Genomic DNA, 11,250 nt, shown 5'->3' with positions numbered 1-11,250 from the left:
ACCGCCTTCCGGTCCAACTTCTTCCAATTATCATATGAAATATCCTTTGTCTTTGTTAATATGCCTAGAATTGGAGCATATAAGTATTTGCAATAAAGCAAGTCCTCCATCTTAGCCTTCTATATGGTTCAGTTAGAACCATTGAGACTGATCATCCTTGATGAGCCACCTTCCATAATTCAGAATTGATCCCACTCTGTTTAACCAACTAAAACTCTCTGATACCACTTTGTTGGGAGCATTGCACAAAAACCTTAGGATCTTGCCTCCCAAAAAATACTAGAATTATAGGATATAATAAAGCAATGAAACAAATTAAAGCACAAACCACACGACACGAGATTTTACGTGAAAAACCCTCGAAGAGGTAAAAACCACGAGCCTAGTGCAGAGTAACAATTCACTATGAAGTAGAATGTTATAACCAATCACAAGCACACACCGCTTGGATCAAACCTTCTTCACTCACGCAGGAGTGGACAATAAGAAAGTAATGAAAAATGGAAAGATCTCATCAATCACGAGGACGTAAGCGCTGAGACATTGACTGTGAAGTAGATCACCTCTACAAGAAGAATCCTCCCTTCCACAAGCTTCCTCTCTCTCTCTTCTCTTCTCTCTCTCTCTCACCTTAGACATATAAACACCTTAAAGGAATCACTTTAGAAACCCTTAACATACCCTAGAATAGCCCTAGGGACCCCCATTTATAGTTTAGGAAACTCCTTTCCGCACCTCTGTGAAAACTGCCTCAAATTTACATAGTCCACATCAAATCCAGACTGAATTTGCGTAACCCTCGACTAGTCGAACCGAGTTCTCGACTGGTCGAGTGGACCCTCGACTGGTTGAGTAATAAAAAATCTGGTCGCTGGACTTTGAGTCGAGCAGCACCCTTCGACCGGTCGAGCAGCGCGGTCGCTGCACTACCTCTCCTCTGATCTGAGGAGGAAAACCCCATCATCTTCTACTTCCCAGCATCAACTGTTAAATTATCTCAAGCTTTCTTGCTCTTCTGCAACAACTTTGACAAGTGATGGCTGAGATCACAAGAACATATATTAGATTCACAAGAAGAATAAACAAAATGCCTTTTTTTTCATTTTTTGAACCAAATGCACCTCGCTTCCCATTAATGACAAAATTATTATTTCTCAAGGAAAGTAGAAGACAAGTTTGTGTGAAATGTGACAAAAACAACCTAGAGATTCAACAATGTAGTAAAAAATCATAAGATTTACGATTCAAATCGTGTTGTATACATGCATGATACGACTCATGGCCCTAAAACAGTTATCTACAAGAATCATCATATGATTATCGTATGAATCATGCAATTATCATATTGAATCGCATGATTATTGTGGACTGCATAGGTAGGGCCCAAAATTACATTAGAAAAACAACTTTTCATGCATTCTCTTATTAATTTTACTGTTTCGCTCTTAAAACAAGTAAAAAGCCATCCCTATTTAGAAATCCCCACCTTCTCATTTGAGAGAGAGAGAGGGGATATTTCGGGATTTTGATATTCTAAAACCCGAAAAAAGAAATCAAGATATCTTTTTCATCAGTCAATAGAATTGAATGCCACTGTTTCCAACATGATTCTACACTCAAGAAAGGTACAACGAACATATATTATTAAAGGGCACTTGTATGTTTTTAAGGTAAATTTACAAATGAAGGAAAGACAAGAACCCTTGCTATCACAATATGTATAATGGATACAAGTTCTCAATTTCCAATATCATGATTTGTATTACCTGGTGCATAATGATTGGAGATGGATGATTGATAGGTTTTTAATTTTCTTTCTGATTTATGTTTTATGATTATTTTTTCATTCTTTTAAAGAAAATCAGGAAAAGAAAATCTTGCGATTAGAGAGGATGGAGAGGTATTTAAGAGAAGGAATTTCGAGTAGAGAGAGAGAGAGAGAGAGAGAGAGAGAGAGAGAGAGAGAGAACAAATCGGAGAGATCTCCAAAGAGGGAGGGTATTAGAAGAAGGCTATTTCAAACTAGGATCGCTTTCTTGTTTCTTCGAGGACATGATATCAATCTTGCCATCCAGCATCGGGTTTCAACCATGTTGATCCTCACACTTTTGAGAGAGATCACTGGTTAGAAACAGAAGGTAGGATCAGAGAGGGAGATTTGATCTTCCTAGATGGCCCTCCCGTTCAGGCACTACTGCCGTTGGCCGTAACCATGAAGAGGGTGACCAATGTAGGATGGAATACATGGCCTACTCAAATAAAGAGGATGTGCAAGTTATTTAAGCCAAAAGGAGAAGTGCTTGCCCTTTCAATAAAGGATATAAAGGAATCCTAGGAGGGCTCTAGCTGAAATTACAGTAGAACTGCTATTACTGAAGTATTAAGTATGTTTAAATGTCCTAGGGGCGGGGGGTGAATAGGACTTTTTAAAAATTATTTTCTAATAAGAACAAACAATGCCTAACTTTTAATGAAAGAGTAAGGCAAAGTAACTTTATGGCTTCCAAGCCAATAGAGGGTCCAAATCATATAGGCTTACACAAGGTTTACATATGAAGAACAATCCTATTAAGGATAGTGTATATGTTAGTGTGTGGGATATGATCACTATTAATACTTATGCAATAACTGAATCATGCATCATAAGAGTCATTTGATAATCAATAGCATAATTAGAACAAAGCATAAAAAGCAATCCTAAATATAATCATATATAGTGGTTCGGCTACTTGCCTACTCCACTCCCGACGAACGCACTCCCGCCTAAAATGTACCAGATTTCACTATCCAATGGTTTTAAATCAGGTTAACCATGAACCTTCACAGCCTACACAAGATTAACTAAGGGACCTATACAAGGTTCCCTTAAGTGCCTACATAAGGCAACAAGTCCTACGCAAGGACACAACTGAGAGCCTACACGAGGCCACCCAAGCCTACACAAGGGTGATAAGCCAATAAAACTGAAGTATGGAATTTTCAATCATATCCAAGTTAAAGGGAGAATAATCACAAAAGACCATATGATATTGGCACATGAGTACTGTCTTAATGTGAAATAAACATGCCATGAGATATAAACCTACATGGAACATGAATGTCATCAATATCATCAAAAGAAGAAATAAAATATCATCATTCATCTCCCCCAAAAAAAAAAAGCCCTTAAGGGCATAAACATCCAAAGGAAAAAAAACAAAAAAAAAAAAGAGAAAATGTATCATCCACACATTAACATAAATCATCTTGATGGACCACCCTTATAAGTGGGGATATGACCATGTCAATTAAGAAGAAGCTCTGTGATATGTTCTTCGGTGTGTTGAAGAGCATCGAGACGCAGTTCTATTCTGGAGAGACGATTTTCGCATTGCCAGATGCAAGCTTCTACATTTGATTGACCTTCTAGAAGATGTTGAATAAGATTAGTTTGGCAAAGGAACTGGCTAGTGCTGACTGAGACTGCACTTGGTGCAGGTATAGGAGTGCAACATGAGTCTTGAGCAGTTGCCATAGGAGTGTTGTGAGCATCATCTCCACTAATGTCCTCATGGCTGGCTTGATACATAGTTGTAAACACCTTTAGATTGATGAGAGTTTCCTGATTGAAACAAATAGTAGGATACACGGCATCATGAGTAGGTAGTAATCCTATGAGTTTGGATAGTTTGCAAATGACACTTGGAAATGAGAGACTTAAACGATGTATGCCTTTGATGACAAGAATCAATTGTCACAGGATGAGAGTGGGTAGACAAATTTTAATTCCTTGATTGATCTCATATAAAATATTAAGAACATATGGAGAGAGCATATCTCCAGAAACTTCACAAGGATGAACATTGGTACTCAAGATATTGTGTAGAACTTTAAAGGTTAAGTCTAAATACGTGGAGGAAAGGAAGTTTCTCTTGTTCCTCAGAATTGTCGAGCCATCACATAAGGCTCGGGTTACTTCTCCCCAGACACGTAGATGGTCCAGTGATCATTCAGTTGGGAGAGTACGAGCAACTCTAAGGCTCAAGAGGTGACTCAGCATCTCAAGAGTGATTTCCTTAGTTGTATTCATATAATGGATGCTGATTGAGGGAGGATCATCAAGAGTATCATGGCAGGAGTTTAGAAATTGATGAACGAGATCATATTGAACCTCACCCCCGAGATAAAGTATGTTATGCCACTCGATAGATCCTAGATATAAGTCAATCCCATAAGGTTCTATGTATAATGTGTTGACCAGTCTATCAAACACTGTTTCTTTTGCCAGGGCCATATTTACCATGTTATGCTGGAATCATTTGTTAGAGAACATTTGAGAAATAAGAATAACTAACAAAAAGAATGCACAAAAAAAAAATACAACAAGGGAAAGACAACAGAATTATGTATAGAATACACACAAACAAAATAATGAGGCAACAGATCCTTAAATATGATAATAAAAGCAAGTGGGCTTATTTAGACAACGTTTAGACTGTGCATACTCCAACAACTTTTTGGAGATTGCCAAATCTATTGGTATCCAGTGGTTTTGTTAATATATTGGCAAGTTGTTGCTCAGTAGGCACATGTTCTAATATGATAATATTGTCTTTGACAAGTTCACTTATGAAGTGATGTCGGATGTCAATATGCTTTGTTCGAGAGTGTTGAATTGGATTTTAGAAATATTAATGGCACTAGTATTGTCACAAAATAGTGTCATTGTAGATTGTTCAATACCATAATCCAACAATATTTACTTCATCCATAGAGGTTGTGTGCAACAGCTACAATTTGCAATGTATTCAGCCTCGGCAGTAGATAAAGATATGGAGTTCTATTTCTTACTATGCCAAGATACAAGACAATTTCTGATATAGAAGCAACCACTGCTGGTTGATTTACAGTCATCAATATTTCCAGCCCAATCAGCATCTGAGTACCCAGCAATGATGGTAGATGTGTCAAATGGGTATCATAAGCCGAAATCAGTAGTTCCAACCACAAACTTAATGATTCTTTTAACCGCAGATAGATGAGATTCTTTAAAATTGGCTTGAAATCTGGCACATGCATCAACATTGAATGCAATGTCAGGCTGGCTTGCGGTTAAATATAGTAAGCTTCATATCATGCTTCGATACAAGTGTTGATCCACACTCTTGCCATGAATATCTTTGAAAAGTTTGAGTGTGGTGCTCATGGGTGTGTGATGAATACGACCAGATTCAAGTCCAAATCTTTTTATCAATTCTTTTGCATAATTGGAATGGCATATAAAAATCTCATTGGACATTTGTTTAACTTGTAAACCGAGAAAGAAGTTAAGCTCACCTACCATGCTCATTTCAAATTTAGATTTCATCAGGTCAAAAAATTCATACACAATATCTTCACAAGTAGAACCAAATACAATATCATCCACATAATTTTAGGCAATTAGTAAGGCATTCCCAATCTTCTTTGTAAATAGTGTTTTATCAACACTCCCCTTACAAAACTAGTGATTGAGAAAATTTTTGTTAAGCGCTCGTACCATGCTTAGGGTGTTTGTTTAAGACCGTAGAGGGCTTTGCTTAATCGGTATACATGTTGAGGAAATTTAGGATCTAGAAATCCTTTTAGTTGTTCTACATATACTTCTTCCTCAAGAATACCATTAAGAAAGGCAATGGACATGAGAATTTGTATGGACTCTAGATAAGCTATAAGGTCAAATGTTTCATCAAAAACAATGCCCTCTATTTGAGAGTATCCTTGTGCTACGAGTCTTGCCTTATTTCTTACTACATTCCCAGATTCATTTGATTTATTTTTGAAGATCCATTTGGTTCTAATGATGTTTGTGTTTAGTGGTTTGGGAACTAGTTGCCACACCTCATTTCTCTAAAATTGTTATAGTTCATCTTGCATAGCTACAATCCAAAATTCTTCTTGTAGTGCTTCTACAACATTCTTTAGTTCAATCTTTGAGGTGAAGCAGAGATGACTGTAAATACCCTCAAGTTGTCATTGAGTTTTTACACCTTCATTAGGATCTCCAATGATTTGATTTGGAGGATGATCCTTAATGAATGGCATACTACTTGACGGCTAAGGTTCAAGAGGAGAAGTGGATTTGTTATTCGATTTACTTGTTATGCATGGTTCCACATCATCCTCTATTTTAATTGAAGGACCACTATCATCATGAGGTTGGTCATCAACAACTACTTTAACAGTTTCTTGAATTGTGTCCTCAAATTGTATACTTTATAAGAATGATTATTTAAAGAATCTCTAAGAAAGATACCATCGTCACTTTTAAAGTCAAATTTGCCTAGTTATTTTCTGTCTCTAAGAATGTAAAATTTGTTACCAAAGACACGAAAATACATGACACTAGGCAGTTTCCCACACCATAACTCATACAGAGTTTTGTTTAATCATGCCCTAATATATACTCGATTGACTATGTAGCAGGCGATGTTAATAGCTTTGGCCCAAAAACTTTTATCCATATTCTTGCCATTAAGCATCACTGAGCCCATTTCTTACAACACCCAATTCTTTCTTTCAACTACTCTATTTTGTTGTGGCGTTTTTGGGGCTATGAATTCATGATGGATTCCATTTTGATCACGATATTTTTGGAATCACTCATTCTCAAATTCCCCAACATGATCACTCCTTATTCGCTTAATACAACATCCCTTCTCATTTTGGAGTCATTTTGCCGTTTTCAAGAATTCATCAAATGCATCAGATTTTTCCAGAAGAAAAGCAACCCAAGTAAATCTAGAGTAATCATTTACCACTACTAGGAAGTATCTCTTTTTTCCATGACTCTCAACTTTGGTGGGACCCACTAGATCCATATGTAACAAGTCAAGTGCTTTGGAAGTTGCTATGGTGGTTGTCTTTTTGTGTTCAACTTTTATTTGTTTGCCTTTGAGACAATCACCACACACAACCTTTTCTTTCTTTCCAATCTTAGGAAGTCCTCTTACAAAATTTTTTGAGCATAGCTTAGCTAAGTTCCTGTAGTGTACATGTCAAAGTCTTTGATGCCATAGCTTGGACTCAGTATATAAGGCCATGTGGCATTTCATGGATGGGGTACTATCTCCTTTGTTATTTATCACATAGCAATTATTACTAGTGCAAAGACTTTTCATAATTAGTTTATCTACAAGGTTTGAGATCTTGCACATATCTTTCGAGAATGAGATGGGGTGTTCTTTGTCGCAGATTTGGGAAATGCTTAAAATATTGTGTTTTAATCCTCCTATGCAAAGAACATCCTTAATTTTGGGCAACCCCGGCCCGACTATTGCTCCCCGTTGAATTATCTTGGTGAAGCTCTCATCACCAAATGTGACCGACCCACCTTCAAATTCAGAATAATCACAAAACTGTCACCAGTCATATGTCTAGAGCAATTGTTATCAAGATATCATTTTGAACTATTATCTGCTTTAAGTGTGGTATGAATTACAAGGCAATTATTCTTATTCATTATTACCTACTTGGTTGTCATCTTCTTTGGAGATGATGATTTCTTTTGATTTTCTCCTAGAAGTTGATAAATAAGGGGTTTTTTTGTATCTTTTGGGTAATTGAACCAGATTTCCTTGTTTCGTTAATTCTTTGGTCTTCTAATTCAGTTGAGCTACCTATTTTAGTAACTCCTCCATCCTTTCAGCCATTTTGGGTGTAGTGGGATATTGTCTTTCTTCTTTGAAGATCTCTTTGACTTTTATACCACTTTTTCGGTTGTTTTGAATTTTTCTATATGTTTCAACCAGGAAGTGAAGTGGGACTTACCAAAGCTTAAGCATTCAAATATGTAATGTCCCAAATCTCCACATGCATTGCAAGTAGGAGTGTTTCTTGTGTTGTTACTTGATGCAACACATTCAGTCACAGGTGATGCAAGAGAAGGGCTTGATTTGTATGATTCAAATCCTGGACCTCTCTTATCTTTAATGTTTCTTCCCAACCCTAGAAGTCTTTTTAGTTTTTCATTGTTATGGGAAAACTTGTGACTAAGTTCAACTGAATGTTTAGATTTCTCTACATCTATTTTCAATTTGTGATTTTCAGAGTTTAAATGTGAGTTTTCTGATTTTAGTTAGTTATTTTCAGATTCTAATTAATTTATTTGTTCATTCAATTTTTTAATTTCTGAAATCTAACATGTTATTGTTGTCCTCTCAAATAAAGATGAAATTTCACTAATTCACGTCTCATAATCCTCAATAGCTAATGTATTTCGATCTCAGAACAAGCAATCTCATGCATTTCCTCTGCGAAAATCAATGCGGAACTGGTGAATCTGGGGGTATGATTTGCAGTCGCTAAAGCGATGAATGTGAGACATCCATTAGTTCATCCACTGGAAGCTCCTCCTCTCACCAACATCGGTGAGGATGCTCTTAGAGTGAGGATGAAGGACATCCAAGGCATGCCCGAAACCCATGATGCCCTTGTGTTGCGGTTCTTCCAGTTTGCATTTACGGTTGCGTCATGGCTTCCACCAGCGATTTCACATCTTTCACCGCCTTCTGCTACCTTGTCGCGGCTATCATCTTGCAAAGCTTGTGGAGCCTATCATTAGCCTTGGTGGATATCTATGCCCTTCTAGTGAAGTGCTGCTTGCGGACTTCTCAGGTTGTGAGCTTGTTTGCCATTGGTGATGGGATCACTTCTGCCCTCACATTTGTAGTTACTTGTGCATATGCGGGCATCACAATCCTCATTGGCAATGACCTCGGCCAATGTGCAAAGAACCACTGTGCAAGGTTTGAGACTACAATGGTGATGGCCTTCCTCAGCTGGTTCACCATTTACCCTTCTTTTCTCTTGAACTTCTAGTCCTTGGCATCTCGTTGAGAAAGCAAACAAAAGCCATTCTCCCAAATTGATGGCATGATCCTTATAAAGGATGGATGCTGCAGATCAATCCGTCGGTTGGTATAATACTACTAGGAAATGGAGAAAAGCTATGTACACTACAAGAAATTGGCCTTTTACCAACAAACTTATTTTCGATGATATCAATTTTGTCAGTAAACATGACTTTCCCCGATGAAATTATATTTCGTCAACAAAAGATTCCCGCCACAACCAAATATGTTCCCTGCACCATTTCCAACGACGGCCTGGAAACTTTTCCCGACGAAATTATGTATCATCGGTTAAAACTATTTTTTAGATGATTATTTCGTAGGTAAATGTAATTTTTCCCAACGAACCAAATAGTTCGTTGGCAAAAGATCCCTTGGTGTCCTTTCCGATGAGGGAGAGGCTATTTTTACCGATGCTATATAATATCGTCAGTAAAGGAACTTTTTACCGATGAAAGAAATCCTCGGTAAACATGACTTTCACCGATGATACATAATTGCACCGGCAAAAGATTCCTGCCATGACCAAATATGTTCCCGCCACCATTTACAATGAAGACCTGGAAACTTTTCTCGACGAAATTATGTATCGTCGATGAAAAATATTTCTCCGAAGATTATTTCCTTCGTAAATGTAATTTTTTCCAATGAAGGAGAGGCTATTTTTACCGACGCTATACAATATCGTTGGTAAAAGGAACTTTGTACCGACAAAAAAAAAAAATCGTTGGTAAAGGTTTTGTGTGGTTGATGTTGAGTTGTAATTTTTATTTTTGGTGTAGCTAATAAATATATATGTATCTAAGATTATTTTTTAACAATTGATTGAATGCAATATATATATATATATATATATATATATATATATATATATATATATATATATATATATATTGTTTTTATATCAAATGAGTGAATTTTTTTTTTTAATTTAAAAGTAATATTTAAATGATTTGTATGCGGCCCACATGAGTTTTGGATGCAGCCGAAGCTTGGTCTAACCCCTCATCCAAGTGGGACACACATAATGAGTGGGTTGGATATGTGAATCACATTTAGGTAGGCCCAATATATGATTATGAATGTTTTAAGGAAACCTCTCTCCACTACATTTGGGTGAGTTACTCATTAACCTTACCAGAGTAAACTCTATGGGGTCCACCATTATTTATTTATTTTATCCACTCCATTCATCTATGTTAACAGATAATTAGAGGTCTAAAGAACAAAAAGGAAGCATATCCAAAGCTCAAGTGGACCACACCATAGGAAATAGTGTGATTGAACCTCTACCATTGAAAAATTCTTGGAGGCCATAGAAGTCTTGGATCAAGTTGATGTTTATGTTTTCTCTTCATTCATATCTTTTTGATATTATGAACAGGTTGGATGAAAAATAAACATTACTGTGGGCCCAAGGAAGGTATCAACGGTGGAAATCATTATTCCACACTGTTTTGTGTGGCATGGTCCACTTGAGTTTTGGATTTACCAAAAATTTAGGATCAACCCACATCGTTCATCCATTTTTCGAGATCATTTTAGAGAATTATCCAAAAAATGAATCATATCCAAAGATTAAATGGACCACACCACAAATAAGGGGAACAGATTGGCTACTCCCCCTGACACTAGCCAATGGCTAGTGGTCGGTGCTCTGTGGGCCCCACCATGATTTATGTGTTTCATCCATGCCATCCATTTATTTTTAAAGATCATCTTACAACATGAGACCAAAAATGAGTTATATCCCAATCTGAAATGGACCACATTACAGGAAACAATATTGAATGAGCGTCAACCATTAAAAACATTTTGGGGGCCATAAAGGTTTTGGATTAAGATGATTTTGTTTTTCCCCTTCATTCAAGCTTATATGACCTAATAAACAGATTTGATGTCAAATAAATAGTAAAGTGGGCCTTAGGAGGATTTTAATGATCGATATCCAATCACTATTGTTTTCATGTGGTGTGGTCCACTTGAGATTTATATATCTCTCATTTTTGGAATAAATCCATAAAATGATCTTTAAAAATGGATGAAATACATACATCATGGTGGGGCCCACAGAGCACCGACCACCAGTCACGGAGCTGGTGTCAGGGGGGTAGCGAGACTAGCTACTGAAGTGATGTCAACAAGTTCCGTGGGCCCCACCATGATGTATGTTTTGTATCCACACCTTCCATCCATTTGGAGAGATCATTTTAGGGCAATACCCAAAGAACGAGTTAAATCCAAAGCTCTAGTGGACCCCAGCACAGAAAACAGTGGGACTGTGACGCCCACCATTAAAAACTTTTAAAGGCCACAAAAGTTTTAGATCAAGTTGATAATTGTGTTTTCCCTTATTTCAAGTCTTTTTAAACTTTTGAAC

The 11,250-nt window shown here is 37.0% G+C and overlaps 1 pseudogene; it reads left to right on the top strand.

Annotated features, from left to right (window-relative positions):
- The first annotated feature begins 8,181 nt into the window (after positions 1-8,181).
- LOC131218298 (CASP-like protein 5A2) lies at positions 8,182-8,856 on the top strand (annotated as a pseudogene).
- Positions 8,857-11,250: the final 2,394 nt, after the last annotated feature.

The sequence above is a fragment of the Magnolia sinica genome, chromosome 11, assembly GCF_029962835.1.
Source record: "Magnolia sinica isolate HGM2019 chromosome 11, MsV1, whole genome shotgun sequence".
Taxonomy (NCBI): domain Eukaryota; kingdom Viridiplantae; phylum Streptophyta; class Magnoliopsida; order Magnoliales; family Magnoliaceae; genus Magnolia; species Magnolia sinica.
The sequence above is the reverse complement of the archived record's forward strand: the minus strand, read 5'-3'. Positions and strand labels throughout refer to the sequence as shown.